At 36.4% G+C, this 20,040-nt stretch overlaps 1 long non-coding RNA gene across 1 annotated transcript in view; it reads left to right on the forward strand.

Annotated features, from left to right (window-relative positions):
* LOC107514967 overlaps positions 1-20,040 on the forward strand; it is a 353,432-nt gene that overhangs the window by 214,706 nt on the left and 118,686 nt on the right. The window contains exon 3 of the long non-coding RNA XR_004956351.1: positions 15,843-15,914. This is a non-coding gene — a long non-coding RNA (uncharacterized LOC107514967). The remainder of the gene's footprint in view (positions 1-15,842; positions 15,915-20,040) is intronic.

The following is a 20,040-nucleotide window of genomic DNA, read 5'->3' on the forward strand; positions in this document are numbered from 1 at the left end:
CAAGTGTCATTTTCATTCTGTAAATATAAGCAATGAATGAGACTGGGGTTGTGATGAGACAGGGAGTGAGAAACCAGGATATGACTGTTAGAAAGGGAGAGGATAACATGAGAGAGCAGGTGGCTGTTCCTCCCCCAACAAACCCAACTTGCTTTCATCCTTGCCTGGAAATTTTATGTAGACTTATAACTTGGGATTTTAACAATTGGTAAATTCATCTGTTTTAAGTCCTTCCTTTGTTCTCACTGTTTTCCTTATCCTCTCTAATCTCCAAGTTTTTAAAATCCTGCCAGATTGGCAGTTTTATGACACCAAGGATGGGAGGAGGGATTGACTGCAGAAAAGCTGGATGGACTTTTTTGGGGTAGCAGAAATGCTCTTGAGCTTGCTAGGTGGTCATTGAACAGTATACTGAAAATGGGTGCATTTTATTATATGTAAATTATACTTCAATATAGTTGACTTAAGACAAAAACCAATGATCGAATTTTTTGTTGTTCACTCCAGTTCCCAGCCAATCACTTCTTTTTGTGAAGGCATATACCTAGACCTTCTGTCACTCTGGTCTTTTCCGGCTCGCTCCCCTACCAGCCTCTCAGTTTAAGGCCTGGCCCACGACTTGCTCTTCTCACTCCTCTCTGAGTTCTCCATAGCACCAAGTACTACATTAAAGAAATACCTATCAATAATAATGAAGATGAGGCAAATTTAAGAAGAGAGCCTTTCAATGTCGCTAAGTCACATAGAAAACTGTTTTCATTGCTTTGGCAGGAATTGAAGAAGTGTGTGTTTCTTGATTAACCAAAAAGTAGATTCAAAGTCAGATGCCTGTGTTCAAGTCCCGGTTTGACAGTTTTATGATTTGGGCAAATTACTTCACTTCTCTGAGCTCCATTTAATATGTTTAAATGGAAGAGTAAGAAATACTTGTCTTACTTACCTTTATAAGAGATATATATGGAGCTACATCCCCAAATTATAAAACTCTATGCAATTATTGCTTTTATAGTGTGTAATTAGCTTATAATAAAAATTTTTCTTCCTTCATTTTAAAAAATGACATTTTAACAAAAAAATCTTCATTATTGAACTTTAACAGGGAAAGTGTTTTTAATTTTTAAAATATTTCTTAAAACTCCTAGAATAATTTTATTACATGATTATGTGAGCAAGCCTGAACAAGTATTTAAAGTTATAATAGCAAATTCTGTTCGATCTATATCTTTATTTTGGTGTATTTGGGAGGTCTTTATTTAGTGTCATTACCATTAATAGAAATTTTATTTCAAGCTGCTCAAGAATAGATAATTCAATTTCTGTTAAGTTGTTTATTATGTTTATCAACATCAAATAATAGTATTTATTAAATGACAGTGTGAATGCTTTTATATTTTTAAATGAGTATATTTACAGTTGAAATCACCCTCACGGGTGTTTCTGTTTGTTTTAGTTGATTTTTTTTATGATCTCATTATTTTCTACATTTATCTTTACCCTCTCCTTTATAATTTATTTTTTTAAAAAAGTTAGGCTCATATCACAGCAGATATATGTTCTGATTTATTATCATTTCTTGTTTGGAAGTTGAAGTGATTTTTGAAAAGAAATCTAGGATTTTTCAACTTTCTTCAAAATCTAAAACAATGTCAATATTTGCCAAGTTGGAAAGTAAAATATTAGGAGAAAATTTAATTTCAAAGTTCCCAAAAGGTCGTGTAGAGGCAAATGAAAAAGATAAATTTAATGAATTTATTTTAAATAAAAATGACTTACTTGCCCTTTAGAAAAAAGCACCATTTCAGCAAATGTGTTCTAAACGGAAGTGACAATTTTTATCACTTTAGGAACAGATATATAAAAAAAGTAAATCGACTATGCTAAACCCCACATAATAATTCACAGTGAGTCAGTAGAGGTTATGACAACAGAGGCCTGAAGGGTACAAATCAGCTATTAAAATGTCTGAGTTCATTATGTGTACAAAAGCTTTGTAGTCTATGGAAAGGACAGAGCCAAAAGTTGTACTTAGGGTCTGTCTGTAGTTCGAGTTCAGAGAAGAGTCCAATTTTAGTAGTAATAGCACGTCTGCAAGTTTTCAGTTTTATTCCATGAAGTAAAACAAATAGCCCCACTCCACAAAGAGGCAGAATCAAATGTCACTGGTTTGATCTATTTCAAAACATCTTGCTTTATCACAAGAACAACTTCTGACAACTCTTTTCAAAAAGATGGCATAGGAGAGGGATTCAGAGCCCATGCAAGTCTCATTCTGTAGCCGGAATTTCTGACATGCCATATACAAGCTTGGAAGCTAAGGCAGATGATTCTACAAAGTAGAGTGATCTCAAACAAACACCTGTTGGAAATTGGAGTCCTCATCAGATAAGTCTCAGAGAGCCATGCTATTTTTACAAAGCTCATTCCGTATTGATGCTCTCTTTGGCCATCCGTATCTGACATCCCAGTGATTATGGCAGCTATTGCTTCATAGTACTAAAGAATGAATGAGCAAAAGCATGCTGCTACCCAACTATTCTAAGTAATGCAAGATCTGTGGTACAATCAGTGGAGAACATATAGTTTAAAACAGTTTTTTTTCCCCATGCACTCAGTGAGCATTTAGAGAGAGCCTAGTGGTTCCATACTTGGATCTCTGCTAGAGATTCAAATATGAATCAAAGGTTATGAATCTCAGCCTTCTTAGAATTTTAGAATACCATTTTAGAACGTATGCTCTCAGTTTTGGTAACCAAATTCTTGCCCATCAGTGATCCTTACAGTAGCACAGCTTTTTTTTTTTCCGGAATACAGCTTAATGTGTCAGGTAATTTCGAAACTTGTCATTTTGATGTTTTATAGTTGTATTTCTGGTACTAGAATACACTTTCTTCATTCCAAAAATGTGTATTGAACACTTTTTGCTAAGCAAATTTCTGGGGTGTTGGATAGATTACTGTCTATAAAGACTACCCATTAAGAAAGCAATGAGCTATCTTGAGATGAGATTTTGAGGATACTTTCACAAAGAGAGTCCATCATCTCTACATGCATATGTATGTGCGTGCATGTACACACACAGTCAAACGTATTTAAAAGAGTATAAAAATACCCAGCATTTTAAATGTAAATTTCATATGTTAAGCACCCAATAAAAGTTTACTCATACATGCAACAAAGTAGGACAATACACCAATTATTATGAGAAAAGGTCAATCAATACTAAAAGACTCAGAAATGAAACATAAAAAAGAGCACACAAGATTATTAAAACAATATAATGCATATATTGCATATGCTACAAAAAGTAAAGGGAACATAGCATGTTAAGGAGAAACATGATATTTAGAAAGACCCAAACAAAACAGAGAGATAAATAACTGAGATTTAAAAATATATAGGTTTTGATTATCAGAAGTTTGGGCACTATTGAAGAAAAGATAAGTGATTAAAAAATAAACATAGCATCAATGAGGTATATGAAAACTTGAAGCAACTAATATATTACATTCTTTAAAAGAGAGAGGGGCATATAAAAAATATTTGAGGAAATAAAGGATGAAAAATTATGATTTTACAGAAAATATAAGCCCAAAGATCAAAATAAAACCACCAAAAAACCACCAGTAATCCCAGGCATAAGAACATGAATAATGGTACTCTGAGATATATATCATAATCAAGTTGCCAAAACCAGCAATGAAAAAAAATCCTAAAAGTAGCCAAAGAAAAAAATGACACAGCCCATTAAGAGGAAAGAAGATAAGAATAACTACAGATTTCTTATTGGAAACAATGCAAGCCAGAATACAGAGGAGCAATATCTTTAAAATACTGAAAAAGCAAAATTGTCAACCTAGAGCCTATACCCAGCAGGAATATTTCTCAAAAACAAAAACCAAAGTAAAGACATTTTTTCAGATAGACAGAAACTAAAATCTAAATCTGTAGAAAGAAATGAAGAGCACTGGAGATGGTAAACATTAAGCATATTATTAAAATATTTTTCTTATTTAAAAGATCTCTTTAAAATATAATTGATTATTTAAATCAGAAATAATACCAACATATTGAGAGGTTTTATCATATACATAGTTTTAAAACGTATGACAATGATAGAAGGAGACTTGATCTTGAGTGATGAACACACAATGTGGTATACATCTCTATAATACACACAGATGGTGTATTATAGAGTTGTATACTTGAAACTTATATAATTTTACTAATCAATATCACCCCAGTAAATTTAATAAGATTCTTAAAAAAGAGAAAGAAAAATGTGTATGATAAGAATAGTAAAAAAAAAAAAAAAAAAAAAAAGACGTGTATGCTGTTGTAATGGTCGTACTTTACATGAAGTGGCACAATATTAATTGAAGTTAGATAATAATATTTTGAAGATGTATATACTATAAATCCAAAGCAGCCACTATAAAATATAGAGGTATAGTTAATAAGCCAACAAAGCATATAAAGTGGAATAATTTTAAATATAATCAATTAATCTAAAATAAAGCAGGTAAAAAAAAGAATGTCTTAGTCTGCTCAGGATGCTATAACAAAATACCATAGACTGGGTGGCTTAAACACAGAAATTTATTTCTTACAGTTCTGGAGGCTGGGGAGTACAAAATCAAGGTGCTGGCCAATTCAGTTTCTGTTAAGATCTCTATTTCTGACCTGAGGATGGCCACATTCTCGCTGTTTCCTCACTTGTCTTTTCCTTGGTGTGTAAATGTGGGGAGAGGGAAAGCGAGCTCTCTCTCTTCCTCTTCTTAGAAGGACACTAATCCCATCATGAGGGCCTCATCCTTATGACTTAATGTAACTCTAGCTCCCAAAGGCACATCATAGGTCAAAGCTTCACTATAAGAATTTGTGGGGGGAGGAGGGAGAGCACATTTAGTTCATAACAAAGGAAGAAAAATAAAGAAGAAATGGAATACATATAAAACAAATAAAAGCATGGTAGACTTAAATATAATACCAATAATACCAATAATTACATTAAATGTTAATGGTCTAAACACCCAATTAAAGTGAGAGATTGTCAGACAATAAAAAAGCAAGATCCCAGGCATGCTGCCTATAGGAAACTTTCTTAAAAGATAAAGACATATATTGGTTAAAAGTAAAATGATAACACTAATTAGAAGAAAGCTGAGTGGCTATATTGATATCAGAAAAAGAAAATGACCACTGATAAAGAGTATCACTTTTTTAAAGACAAAGAGGGCAATTTATCAAAAAAGCATAATTCTAAATATTTCTGCACTTAAAATCAAAAACCAATATAAGAGGAGAATTGGACAAATCCACAAAAATAGTTGGAGATTTCAATAAATAACAGAACAGGTATATTAAATAAGGATAAAAATGGCAACATTATCAATCAATTTGACCTAACTGGCATTTATGGAAGATTGTACCTAATAAATAGAAGCATGCATGATGTTTTCAAGTGCTCATGGAATATTTACCAAGATAAACAATATTTTGACCATAAAATATGAAACTTTTATTTAAAAAATATTCAAGCATATAAAGTATATTCTCTGACCACAATGGAATCAAGTTAGAAATCAATAACAGAAAGATATCTAGAAAATCCCCAAGTATTTGAAAACTAAATAGTGCACTTTTACTTGATTTATGTGTCAAAGAAGAAATCAAAAGGGAAGTTGGAACGTATTTTTAACTGAATGAAAATAAAAACATGGCAAATAAAAATGTGTAGGATGCTGCTATCACAGTGATTGGAGGGTAATTTATAGCACTAAACCGCTTTATTAGGAAAGAAAAATGTTCTCAAATCAATGGCCTCTACTTCCACCTAAAGAAACTAGGAGGGACAAAAGCAATTTTAACAAAAGTAAGCCAAAGAAAAGAAATAATAAAGATACAAGCCAAAACAAAACAAAAAATAAAATAAACTGTAATAGACTATCAATTAAAATGTGGCAGGCAGACCCTAAGGTAAGTCTGAATGATTCTCACCTTTTGTGTTCAAGCCTTTGTAAATCCCTTACCCTTGAGTGTGGTGGGACCTATGACTTGTTTCTAACCAATTAAATATGGTAAAGGTGATGATATAACTCTTGTAATTAAGTGATGTCAAATGGCAAAGATAATGTTACATTAAGTAAAACTGTCTTAGTAGACTTGAGCCAGAGACTGTTATCCTGGGCTCAATGGAGTAAGTAACTATGTTGGAGAAAGCGTGTGGCAAGGACATATAAACATCCTGTAGTAATTTCTGGTGGCCACTATGACCTGAGAGCAGCTTTCAACCAACAGCCAACAAAAAGCCAGATCTCTCATTCAAACAGCTTTAAGGAAATGAATTCTGCCAATAAGCTGCATAAGCTTGGCACCAGATTCTTTTCAGTTGAACCTCCAAATGAGAACACAACCCAGCAACTTCTTGATTACAGCCTTAGGATATACTTTATGGACTAAGTAGGACTTGCAGATAACTTGGATGTGGATGCAGTTGAAGGAAGGTCTGCAAGAGGGGAGAATCAAAAAAGATCTAGTTTGATTTTGACACTGAGTGTATGGTGATTTACTAAACTAGGAAATACCATGGAATCATGAACTTGAGAATCAAGAATTCCACATTCACTGTACTAAGTGTGACATGCCTGATACCTGTGAGAGGAAATATTTAAATTTAAAAACTCATAAAAAAACTGCAGAACAAACAATAGATATTCTCCCTATTATTCCCTATAGCCTTCCACTTAACCCAATACTAGACCATAGTAACAATTTCTGGTGAAAACTCTATTAAAAACTGTGTGTGTGTGTGTGTGTGTGTGTGTGTGTGTGTGTGTGTGTTTCTCTCTGCGGCAATACCTGAGATAACTAGCTAGTACCATACTGTATTTGGTTCTTCTATTTTAATTTCATAAATACATGAATTTATGAAGTAAAATCCATTCCTAAAATTCAATTTCACTAACTCTTCCATTGACCTTTTAAGCTTTCTAGATTCCTATTCAAATCTACAAGTCAGGGAGTTTTAAAATCTTATACAGAGACTAAGAAAAATGTCTTTTTTCCAGGTTTTGTTAAGACATAGGTGAGGTTAAAGTCCTTTAATTAGCCATCCTACAGCTGTGTCCTCTCATTTGCAACCAAATGACACTCAACTAAAAGGAGAAATTCTCCTCCTGTGACTTCTCAGAAATTATTTAGAAATTACTTAGAATCTAATTTTTACACCCAAGGAGCCTAGTAGGAAGCAGTCAGGCTCATTACTGCTTATCAGAAATTACTTTTTGTCTCAAGTCATTTTCTACCCTGAAAGGCCAATTTTGATAAGAAGTGAAGATTTGAGTCAACGAGAGGGGGAAAATCGTTACAAGCAGTGATCAATGAAGCCAAGTTCCCCAGGCTCATTTAGAGTTGCCGAGAAATCTTGTTGCCAATGACCAAATTTTACAAAATAATAAGTACTCTACTCTAAATGTGCTTTGAAAGCACTGAAGGAAAATCATGTATCTGCTATGATTAAAACTATACTATGGTGCTCTATGTTTGACGACAGAGTATAAGGTGGAGCAAAGGCAACAGAAAATAGGTGATTCATTAAGTGTTCTGTGACTGTGGACTTTTTTTCTTTGTTTCCAGCCTTTTGTGTAGATAATATTGGGGGAGGGAGCATTGAAATGTATGGCAAAAATGCCATAATTTTTATTTAAGCCAAAATAGAATCATCAAATTGTGTAAATAACACATCTTAGTTTTGGTAAATTACGTATTTAGTAAATGTTGCAAATAAGTTTCTAAAATGTTTGTTACCAGTAATTATCTTAACATACAAAAGAAGATATAATGACCTAGAAACTGATTCAACTAAATTTACCTTGATATTTTGAAATTACTATTAATATTTGTCCTAAACAGGCATACTGAGCCCTTTCCATGGCCCACAGACCCCACATGGTCTAACGCCTGCCTACTTCATCTTCCTGCCTTTTCCCAACTACTCCCTTTCCCCCACTCTGCTCCAGCCTTACTGGCTTTCTTGCCTCTTCTTGAACAAACTTACTTCCATCATAGGGCATTTGTACTTGCTCTTCTCTCTGCTTGGACCACTCTCCCCTTGATCTTCATGTTGCTGCTTTTTTTCAATTCTTGCTCTCAATGTGACCATCTCAGAGAGACCTTTGGTGACCACACTATCTAAAATTATTACTACACTCCCATTTCTACCACCCATAACAGTTATTATCCATCTCATCATACCATCATTAATTCTGCATAACAGACACACCACAATCTGAATTATCTTTATTTATTGGACTACACATGTTGTGCGTATGTGCACGGGCACACACGCAAATGTAAACTCCATGAATGCACAGACCTAATACCCCTCACCACCATTATATCGACAGAACCTGAAATATCACAGTATAAAGTAGGCATTCTTTAATATTTGTTGGACATATGGTTAAGTTGAATATGATAGAACAAGAATCCGAAGTTTGTCAAATTTGATAATCTTGTAACAGAATTATCGATGGCATGGAACCAATCTTTCCAGTGTTAAAATTAGTAATAGTAATAATAATAATAATAATAATAATAATAATAATAGTAACTCCTCTAAATAAATTCTTATTAATAGAGCGAGATGTACAGGCTGTTGGAAAGAGGCTTTATTTTGGAAATTTAATTACTTTCTGTCCTTGAATGAGTCATTCTATTTGGAATGGAAAATCTGGTCCTCACATGTTAATTTAAGGATGAGCTAAGGTCATCCTTAGTCACAGAAAAATAGTCCCAAAAGGATTAAGTCAATAAGATTAGAACTTCCATAGGCATGACACATTTGTAAAATATGTGAGGAATGAATGTGTTTCTGTTTGCATACTCACGTTTATATTACGATGGAGGAAAAAGGCGGTAGATAGATGTGCATTGATTCAATTCAATGCACACCAGATTTGATCGTGCTATGATTCAATTCAATGCATACCAGATTTCATCCTGCTACATGAGCAAGGCAGTTCTTGTGCATTATCAGAGTATATTGAATATTCATAAGGCACCATTTGGTGATTCTAAATATCGATTTTTTTTTGAACTTTACATCCAACTAGCATGATTTACTTCAAACCTTGGTACTGCCATGGAGTTTTTCGAGGCCACTTCAATATGATATGTTCTCTCCATTTCTCTGACATCCTGCAGCAATTATCGATAATTAAATGTGTTCTGTCTTGTGCCATTTTTGCTGTCGTGAACTCTTACTTGGAGTTCTTTTTGTTTTGATTGTTTAGAGCTATTATCTAAAATTTCAGACATTTTGTCTAAACTCCCTAACTAGATTTTTGAGACAGAGATGACACTTTAAACCTTTTTTTATTCCCCATAATCCCTACACTGTGCCTTACACAGCAGGAAAGGAATATAGATGTTTCATGACCAGCGATTCTGAAAGGATGAGTGCCTCACCCTACATGCCCCATCACAGTGTCCCTTTTCTCAGATGGGAAATATATAGATGTTTTTGAGAAAACTGAAGCTCTTCCAACAGTGGCTGTGAGTATTGATCTGGAGCTACACTATCGTTACCCTAGACATAAACATATTTCTTGTTTCTCTGCCATCAGAGTTTAAATTCTTATCTATAATGAACTAGAGTTAAGGCTACCAAGTTTTTTGCGTTCTCGGATAAAACAAAAATCACATTAGTTGTGGTGGTTTGTTATGTTTTTTTTTGTTGTTGTTGTTTCTGCGAGCCATAGCAAATTGTGATCACTCTGTTTAGACTGAAGAGATAAAAGGCCTTCTCTTTTTCATTATGAAGGTTAGGCAAGAATGCAGGTACTTTTATCTCATACAAAGATTACTTAATTCACCTTCAATGGAGAGAGGGAAAGGCTGAAGTAAAGACAAAACCTGTTCTTCAAGAACCAGGTCTTCCTGGCCCTGTGTGTTGCTCCTCTGGCTTATAATTTATTAAATCTCATAGCGAAACAGATGGCATTGAAAGAGGCACGTGGACAGAAAGAAAATGCCTGACCACAAAGAGCTATAGCTATCAGACCAATTCAATAATAAATTTGAATGTGGGGAAGATTTTTTTTTTTTAAGGAAAGGATCTTTAGTAAGTAAATAAGAATACCTCAGATTTGAGAAGGTATAGTAAAAATCCACTAGAGCAATAACAGAAACAACCAGGATCTAAATCTAATTAGTTTTTCATTTTAGTATGAGATTTTTCAGTTGCAAGCTGGTTTACACAGTGTACTCTGCATGGGGCTTGTAATTTTCCCCTTGAAATACCACTCAAGCTGTTCTTCAGAGACCCCACAATGTTCTACCTGGTCCTTCACAATTATCCAATTATGCACATCCTTTTCCTCACAATTCAAAGCCTTCTCCTCTATAAACTCTTTCCTAATCATCTCTGCCCATAGTAAATTCTTCGATTCACATCCTATAGCCCATACTGCATATACATCTCATTTAAATCTTAACAAATTCAGTGGTTTTTCATATATTTCCAAATAGAAGATGGTGTTGACTAAAGCAGTTTATATCTTTCAAAGCCCAAGAGCTGCATGGCCACAGAGGATATCGGTGGCAAACAAAAGCCCTTTCATTGGGGCCCAAAGAGACAGATTTTAAAGTCAGACAAGCAGATTTGAAACATGTCTCTTCTTCCTCCTAGTTAGTTGTGTGACTGTAATTTGCTGTAACAAATTATCACAGACTAAGTGGCTTAAAACATAAATGTGTGTGTGCTCTCACAGTTCTGGAGGCTGGAAGTCTGAAATCACAATGTCAGGAAAGCCTCACTCCTCCAAAGGCCTTGGGAAAATCTATTGCTTGTCTCTTCCGGTTTCTGGAGGCTCCAGGCTTGTGGCCACAGCACGGCAATCTTCACCTCTGTGGTCACATTGCCTCCTCCTCTTTTGTGTGTCTTCCATTCTGTGTGCCCATCCCAAACTCTCTTTCTCTCTCTCTTTCAAGGATACATGTGTTCACCTTTAGGGACCACCTGAATAATTCCAAATAAATTCGTCTCGGGATCCTTAACCACAGCTTTTCTTTCCCCTGTAAGATAATAGTCATAGGTTCCAGGGGTTAGGATATAGATGTATCTTTTAGGGGCCACCATTCAGCTTATGTAGTGACCCTAATAAGGGGTTTCATTTTTTTGAGCTACAGCTCCTCATCAGTAAGATGAAGACAGTGACCTTTCATTATCATGGCTGTTAAATATATTTTCCATGTAAAACATGTAGGGTCACATAAATGGTTAAAAGTATTTTTCTGGATGAACCACTCACTGCTATTATAAGAAACTCAGCCCCTGAAGCACCCGGGCCCTAGAGGTGTCTCATATGTGCTCATTAAGAAATTCATTCAATCATCATATGATATCAGCCATCCCCTCACCCCATTCTGCTTCATATGTCTTTGGAAATGCCTGTTTATGCCAGGCCCCTGCTCCCAGTGCCCAGGTCCATGTGAAGGGATGAGCTTCCTGATACCCCAGGATCTGCCAGCGGTGTATTCCAGAGCCAGGTCTGACTTTCACTTTCTGAGATTTTTGGTTTGAGAAGCTGCTGGTATGCTGCCATGGGAGGTTCTGTGCTGCTATCACTGTGGTGTGGCTGGTTTACTCAAGCTCTCAAGGTGCCAAGATCGTAATGTGTTTTTTGTAGTCTTTCCTGTGCACAAACCACCCTGCACCATTGCCAAAATGGAAAGACTGTCTTCTCTTTCTTTCCTATTTAATTTAAATACCTCTTTAATAGGTACTATCATACATACATGAGTCCATGCACACTTAGCTCAGAACACACATCAAGGCGACAGTACTAAAGATTGTCCTATCCCATTGACAATGAGATATGGTTATGAACCATGTGTGTTTGCCTGAAGTAGACTCTCTTAAGAGGTTCGTAAGTTCCTTGGCCAAATAGACAGATAATTCCACAAGTTTGCCAGATATGTAAAAATTCTAGTGATGCCTAGAGCTGAGAACACTCCATTCCTCTCTTTCTCCCACACACTCTTTCTCTTCTGTTCCCCCATCCCCACAATTCACAAACAGACAGTAAATGCACCTTGTGTAGCACCTAGAATATGATGGCTGCTAATAAATACAAGACTGTCTTTTGTCTGTACCCATAAATGCTTTATACACACTAAGTAGTCAGTAAATATGCTTTAACATGCATGGATCTTTATTGCACAAGAAAAGTGGAAATATCCCTCTTAAAATTGCAATCATTTTAACTTGGCCTCTAACATCAACCTTGACCACTGTTAATTATTTGGTTATTAATAGCAAACTCCTAAATATAGACCTTTGTACGTTCGTATGTTTGTAAATAATTGTCCACATGCCATTTAAAGTTCTCGCTTCCCGGAGACATGCTTTGCAACATTTCCAGTTGTGATAAACTCTTTTATAACCTATAAAGGGGAAAAGTCTCTGACTTTATGTTGTAAACCCAGAAGATGGTTTTGCCAATTCTATGATAATGTTTACCCAGTGTTTTTTTGCCAGGGAAATACATGCTTTTTTGAAATGCTTTTTAGATGAGAAAATTTTCATATTTGTAAATTTCATGGAAAAAAGATAAAGATAAGAATTTTTATCCTTGTTTTATAAAAGAGAACCTGAAGACTTAGAAAATCCTAACTTCCTTACCTCAATATAAAGGCCTCGTGCCCTCCCTGATGCAAAATTGGGATCATTTCAGAAGTCGTGTGCCAAGTTTCAAGCATTTATTGTAATTTATGTTTCATGGCCTAGTAATCATCTCTTATTCCTAAAATCATTGTGGATTGAAACATTCCAGGTCTGGTTGGGGCCAAGGGAATTAAAGTAATTATGATGTAAACATGTTGGTATTTATGCTAATGCTTGCTAAAAAATGCAACCTAGAGAAAGTGGATTGACATAAAGCCATATACCCAGGGAGTTCTCATCAAATATTTGAAGACTGAAAAAGCAAGATAGCTGGCAAAGTGGGAGAAAACAACTTGAAAATGTTAGCTAAATGGTAGATTTAGAAGTAGAGGAAGGGGTGGGAGAATTAAAAAGGCTATTTAATTAGGAAAAAACTTGTAAGTGTTGATCTAGATATATGGGAACTGGGAATGGGATATTTTCTCTGCCTCTATCACATCCAATTTGCTTGGGATTAGAACGTTGTCTCTTTTCTCTTCCTGACAGAATGCTGAGAAAATTGGCATAATTCTCTATCATCATGGGTCTCTGTAGGACCTAAACCAGTAGCATTGGTGCCATTTCATAGATGTGTGTGGTGAAACAATAAGTAGGAGACAAATTTGAACCCATTCCCTACTAGTTATGTGATCTACAAAAAGTTTGTTTGCTCCTATGGACCTTAGTGTTTTCTCTCATCTGTAGTATAGGAAATAATAGTATTGACAAGGTTGTCATGAGATTCAGGTGAGACAGTTTATCTAACAGTGCTTGGTGAAACCTAGGCTGATACACATGCTACGTAAATAATGGGCATGTGCCACTGTTTGTCACTTGCTGAGCTAGAGCTAACTTCCTCCGTGTTGGAACTGGAGTACAATCAAGAAAATCAGCAACTGCAACTTCTTTTCTAATTTAAATCATATGAAGTATTATATATGTATATACATATAGCTATGTGTGTGTATATATGAATGTATATATATATTTTTTTCAGATATATTTTTTGCAGCTGATAGTGATTTCTATCATCGTAGTTTCCTTATGATAGTAGACTTGGCTTGAGTTATCAGCATTAGTAGAAATGAAGACTGCTTCAACCATTGTGATTGAATAGGGAATAAAGTGGTCTAGAGACAGTGGCTTAAATCCTGAGTATTAGCTCAGCCAGGAAGCAGGCAGTGAGAAGCAAAAATCATCAGATTCATGGCCTTAATTTAAGTGACTGAATGCTGGGACCTGAGAAGGGAGATAAGTCAGCAAGGCCCATAGCCAGTCAAGACGGCAACCCTGGAAGGGGTTACACTAGTTATGAAGTGAGCTGGGTAAAGGAGAACAAGTTCAGAACAAAGAGGAAGTTATCAAGAGCAGCGGCTCCAAAACTCTCCCCAAGACCTCTTACCAATAACTTTATTTTTTATTATTTGTTGTTAATAAGCTGTGCAGGTATTAAAGCAACACTTTCCTTGGTTATCTTCTATAGCAATGATATCAAGAAAGCACAGATCAATTACCAGTATCCAATATCCAAGATTTGAATGGCACAGATGAAACTGTCTTACAACTGGTAGACACTCAGGCTAGAGGAAAGTGTCCTGCCTCTGGGCTGTATCCACTTACCTTTACCAACACAGTGGAAAGCCATTCAGTATGATTCCTAAGACAAACCCCTTCTACTCCACCCCATCAAGAATCCCTGGGAATTTTCTCTGTCGACATGTTTTTCTAGATTTCTCTTTCCATCAGCCCTTGAACTCTTGAGATCTCTGGGTACACAAAATCTGTCACTACCAAATTCCTTATCAGCACAATTCTCACTTAGTTTAGGTAAATAGCTCATCTTTTCTGAACCCAGTAATATACCAAGTGGGAGACAGTGAGAGAAATCTGCTTGTTGGGGAGTATTTTATCATTGATATGGTTGAGAATTGTCAGTACATGGCAATGATATAAAGCAGATCAACTTTAGGTGGATGTGTTTTTGTTTTTAAATTGTCTATAGCAGGATGATGCCTTATCATCTGAACCTCAGGCAGATCCTCTGCCTTGGAATGCCATTGTCTAAACTCAGAACTATTACTCTAAGATTTTTTCTTTTCTTTTCTTTTTTCTTTTTAGAGGAGGGGCAGAGGGAGTAGAAACATCAAAATGGTCTTTAGTGTTTTGTTTTGTTTATTTTTGAAGAATTTTCTTAAGTCAAGACATTTAAGCCAGTTCAGTTATACGTTCTATAAGTATTCATTGAGTCCTGTTAGATCAAGTAACTGTACAAGATATTAGGATTACAGTGACATATAAGCTTTGCTTGATGCCCATCAGCAGCTCAGACATCTAACATATTCCATATTCTCCAGAAGCTAATCGTTTATTTGTTTGTTTATTCAGAAAAATATTTGTCAAGTAACTATTATATGCTATGCACTGTACTAGATATTGGAGATGAGGTTAACATAGAAATGCTTGGTTGTCTTGATATACCTTCTACTCTCTCATGTATGCGTACCTCTCAGTTATATAAACAGAATTACACGGTCACCTAATATTACCTCGTGATTGTTCCTATATTAGTATATCAAAAGTATTATTACTTAAAGTTTTCTTTAAATTGACACATTCTGAAATTTAAAACCATTTTGAAAGGAAATACTTTGTCTGTAAGTAGGTAAATGGAAATTCCTATGGTCTAAATATAAGACATGTAAATATGCATCAATTGAAACAAACCTGAGTAATAAATTCTAGCTGAATCTCATGGTCTGCCCAGATCTAGGTTCAATAAAAGGGAGATTAGCAAAGATTGAGGACATACTTTAACCACTAAAACTTTTCCCTTAAATTCATCAGAATTATTGAGAAGGAAAAGACAATGTTTCACATAATACTTATGGTGTCATTACCTGTAGTAACCACAGTGCATGTTTTCTAAGGTCTATATATGAAACTGTTGGCTCACATGCTGGTTTCATGTGGAGGAATCTTTTCTGTTGAAGGCCTGGAATGCTTAGGTGAATAGGTATTGTGAACCTAATTCCGCTTTATTTTCTCTTTTTTTTAGTAATCTGTAGGCAGTTCTATTTCACTGCACTCATAGCTATTCTAATATCTTTATGCTCATTTTCTTTTATCTTTATTGTAGAATGCAAAGTCCTGGATCTCTTGGCCACAGGTTGACAGCTTGGAATCCAAAAGAAGACCAAGACGCCTAACAGTAAGGCATGGGTATTTTGCTAAAGTGTCTCTTCAATGTAGAGTAACAGTACCATGTGATTTAAGTTTGAACTTGGAAAATTCATTCTTCCTAAAGAAATATATATTATCTAATCTGGTTTTTTGCCTCATACTGGCACTAGACATGCTTAACTAAGTGTTCAGGTTAAGTTAGCTTTTCAAAGTGAATTCTTGATTTAGTATAGATCAAAATTCAACTTTTATAATGATTTTTAAAACCCCTTTGCCACTTTAGAAAAGCACTATAGAATAAGAATAAAGATAATTAATAGAAGCACTACTTCAAACATACTATTTGATTAACAGTCTAGGTAAGTTTGCTGCTTGCGCAAACACTGAAATGCTTTTGGATACGTTTCCAAATTTCAATCAGTGTGAAGTGTTTTATTTCAGTAACCAAATATATATACTGAAATGACCATGTCTGGCAGGCAGTTGATGGAATATGGCAGGTTGTGTGGTATGTATAGAGAAAAATATTCCTGATTTTAACCAAGTGATAAGAGTAGAAACAACCAAGTATTAGAGGAAACTCTTAATTGACTAAGTCATTTGACCATTTTGTCTCATGAATGAAGAAGTAAGGTTAGGGTAGTAAGCAGTTCTATTCAGTGACAGTGGTATGAGTTGACTAAGTGAATATCATGGTAACTGTGAATGTCTGTACGGACCCCATGAGCATCAATAGATTGTAATAGTGATTGTGTTGAAATGATTACTGACTCTTGGTGCAGTTTTAGTTCTGTTAGTCCTTATAAATGTGTCTCCAAGATTCTAGTAATTTTTAAATTTCTTGTCCCCTAAAAAAAGGCAGGACTTTCTGATTCAGTATTTCTCTTTCTCCTAAGTCACTTTTTATTATTTCTGCAATCAAGTGCTGATATACTCCTTGCTTAAACTATAACTCATTCAGTAATTCTCTAGTTATTTTCAACCTTCATGTCATAAACAAATTGTTAAAAAGACTGCTGTTTTGGTGGACAGGACTGCTCATAATTATGTCTACTTCATCTGCTGGTGTCTGTACCAACTGAAAGTTTAATTCTCATAAAAAGACTGACTCACCGTGAGATGCTAGTAGAGAGGCAATGGAGCGTGGCAGACAAACCCATAATTCACACTTGGTTTTTAAGCCAAACTATGGGCTAGGCCTAGTGGGAGGAGCTAAATGCCCAAGGTAAGCTGCTTTTGATTTTGTTCTTTGTTTTTATCTGGGAGTGCCTTTCTGAAGAGGGGCTAAACAGAGCTATTAATGAAAGTCTCTGTTAGTAACATGTGAAGTTGATAAATCAGGATAAAGGGAGGTAATTCCTGATATCTCAACCTCAGGTAATCAGAGTTCTGCCTGATTGTTACACACACACACACACACACACACACACACACACACACACACGGTGGGAGTAGGGGTGGACCAAAAGAGAAGAGAAAGAAAAAGGAGAGAGAAAAAAGAAGAAAAAGAGGAAGAGGAAGAGGAAGAGGAAGGGGAAAAGGGAAGGGAAGGGAAGGGAAGGGAAGGGAAGGGAAGGGAAGGGAAGGGAAGGGAAGGGAAGGGAGAGAAGAGAGAGGAGAAGAGAGGAGAGGAGAGGAGAGGAGAGGAGAGGAGAGGAGAGGAGAGGAGAGGAGAGGAGGGGAGAGGAGGGGAGGGAAGGGGAGGGGAGGGGAGAGGAGGAGAGGGAAGGAGAGGGGAAGGGAGGGGAGAGGAGGGAAGGGGAGGGGAGGGAAGGGGAGGGGAGGGAAGGGGAGGGGAGGGGAGAGGAGGAGAGGGAAGGAGAGGGGAAGGGAGGGGAGAGGAGGGAAGGGGAGGGGAGGGAAGGGGAGGGGAGGGAAGGGGAGGGGAGGGGAGAGTGCCTTAGGTCACTTAGTTAATTAGTGACAGTATTACAATTTAGTTTACTAGTCCTAATTATCAACAGTCCATATTTTCTAACTCAAAAAGCAGAGGGAATTTGATATTTTCTCCCAAGCAGAGAAAATATTAATAGTCTGAAACTTAGTAATTCTCATTATCCTTAATTAATATTTGGCCTATGGCACAAATTTTGGGTCAAAAAGGAGTTTATGGTATTATCTCTGATTGTCTAGTGAGTTAACAAAGTAATCACTTAATGTGTTGCAGGATCCCTCAGAAATTTTATTTTTAAAGATACCTTAGCAGTCATATATTGATTTCTTAGCTTTTCTTTTCCTAAGTACGAAGTCAAATAGGAAAACAAATGACATAATGTTCTGTGTTCCAACTGTTTTTATCTTAAGGAAGATCTTTTATGAAAATGCAATATATAAAACAGGTAAACTTGGAAGAGATACTGAGGATACTAGAATCTTACCTACTTCCCAGCCATGCTATTCCTCTCTGCCCAAAATGGCCCAAGACTGTATTAGAGGAATGTGAATGCCTTGGTATGACAGAAGAAAAGGAGCTTTGTGAAAGACACCTGGAGTCAAAACTTGCTTCTACCTTTTATCGTCTGTGTGACATTGATCTTGTTACTTGATTTCTTCTGAGCTTCAAATTTCTCATCTAAAAAATGTGAATAACATTAATATAATAAACTTGTGTTGATGATTAGATGAAACACATATATGCAAAAGCATGCTGAATGAATACTGGATCTTAAAGTTGTTATAGCTGGAAAATACTGATTTGATGATTGGAACTGGATTCCGTGGTCTAAGTTGAAAAGTTGATTCATTTTTATGGTTAAATATGCTTTTGTTCTGTCAAGAACTACTTGCCTGATTGCTGATACTTATGCAGACATAAATAGAGATCCATTTTTCTGGAGGAAGAGCTTAAAAGTACATTTTTGTATTGTCTAGGAGCTAGCATTAGAAATTGTAAGTGATGCAATTAGACAATGCTGTTCCCACAAGTGCCATGGGAGCTTCCTAGTAAAAAAGAGATTTAGACAGTACTTCTTTAGGGTCAGCCTGAAGAAAATACTTTGCTAATACTGATGGTGGCCTTAGGAATGGGGGCAATGGTGAGACGAGGACCCAGGCTGTTACTTCTCCATGGAAAGGTATGGTGACCCCACACTGGCCACACGGCTCTACAGAATCTGCTATGCCCTAGTCCTTTCCCCTCGGCTGTTGCATAAGAAGATTTGGTACCAGTTGCCAACCAGCCCTGGAGAAGAATATGACTCATGGAGCCCAGTGGATCCTTGATAAGATCAGGACAAAGCAGAGTCAGCACCACTTGAGAAAGGTCTATGGCTGGACCTGGGAAGCAGTAAACCCAATCTTGAAAAAACCCTGTTTCACAGGTTGAATCCAGTAATCACACTTGGGTCCCCTGATGCCCATTAATACAATCCGAAAGAACAAGCGTCTCTAGCTGCTTTCTCATGAAGTCCCTAGGAAGTCTGCATGTGAAACAGATCTGGTACTAGTGTTTACACCTCTTCATAAAGTATAAACTTAAGTTTTTTTGTGCATTAGAGAATTGGGGTTAATACTCAAAATGAAAGCTTATCATAAAATAAAATTAATGAAATGTGGCACTGAACAAATTTCAGAAACATGTCTTCCAGCCTGCCTGGAGTCTTTTGGAAGGGAAAAGTTTTTCTCTGATGATCAGCAAACTATAGAAAACCATGACTACACTGCTAGAAATTCACTACTTCCTTTTCTTTGACCTATAAACTCCTTTTTTTCCCTCTAATCTCTTAAGACCTCTATTAGTGTATTTTGTGACGGTAGCTTTGAAATCTCCCAGTTCAGTTCTGATTCTTGAGTGTGTGTGTGTGTGTGTGTGTGTGTAGGGGGGAGCCTTACTGGCGAGCTCACAGGGGTCTGTAAAGGCCTTTCCTTTCCCAGCTGGCCAAGAGAGCCGGAAGCCTGAGAAGGCTGTCCACAGGCTGTCTGGCAAGAGTAAAGGAAGAGGAGGAGGAGAAGGCTTAATTCGTAGCTGGCTAGACCTCAGAAGGTGGCCTCCTTTCCCTTTGGCTCATGAAGTGGAATAGAAGGCCAAGAATCCTGACTTAGTTCCTGTCAGCTTGTCGCCTTGTTTGTAGGCTTATGGAGTGAACTGGGTCAGGAAGAAGCAGGAGGGCTGCCTGAGAAAGGCTTACAACTGAGCCTCGAGGAAGGCAGACCCT

The sequence above is a fragment of the Rousettus aegyptiacus genome, unplaced genomic scaffold (genome assembly GCF_014176215.1).
Source record: "Rousettus aegyptiacus isolate mRouAeg1 unplaced genomic scaffold, mRouAeg1.p scaffold_m13_p_3, whole genome shotgun sequence".
Lineage (NCBI taxonomy): Eukaryota > Metazoa > Chordata > Mammalia > Chiroptera > Pteropodidae > Rousettus > Rousettus aegyptiacus.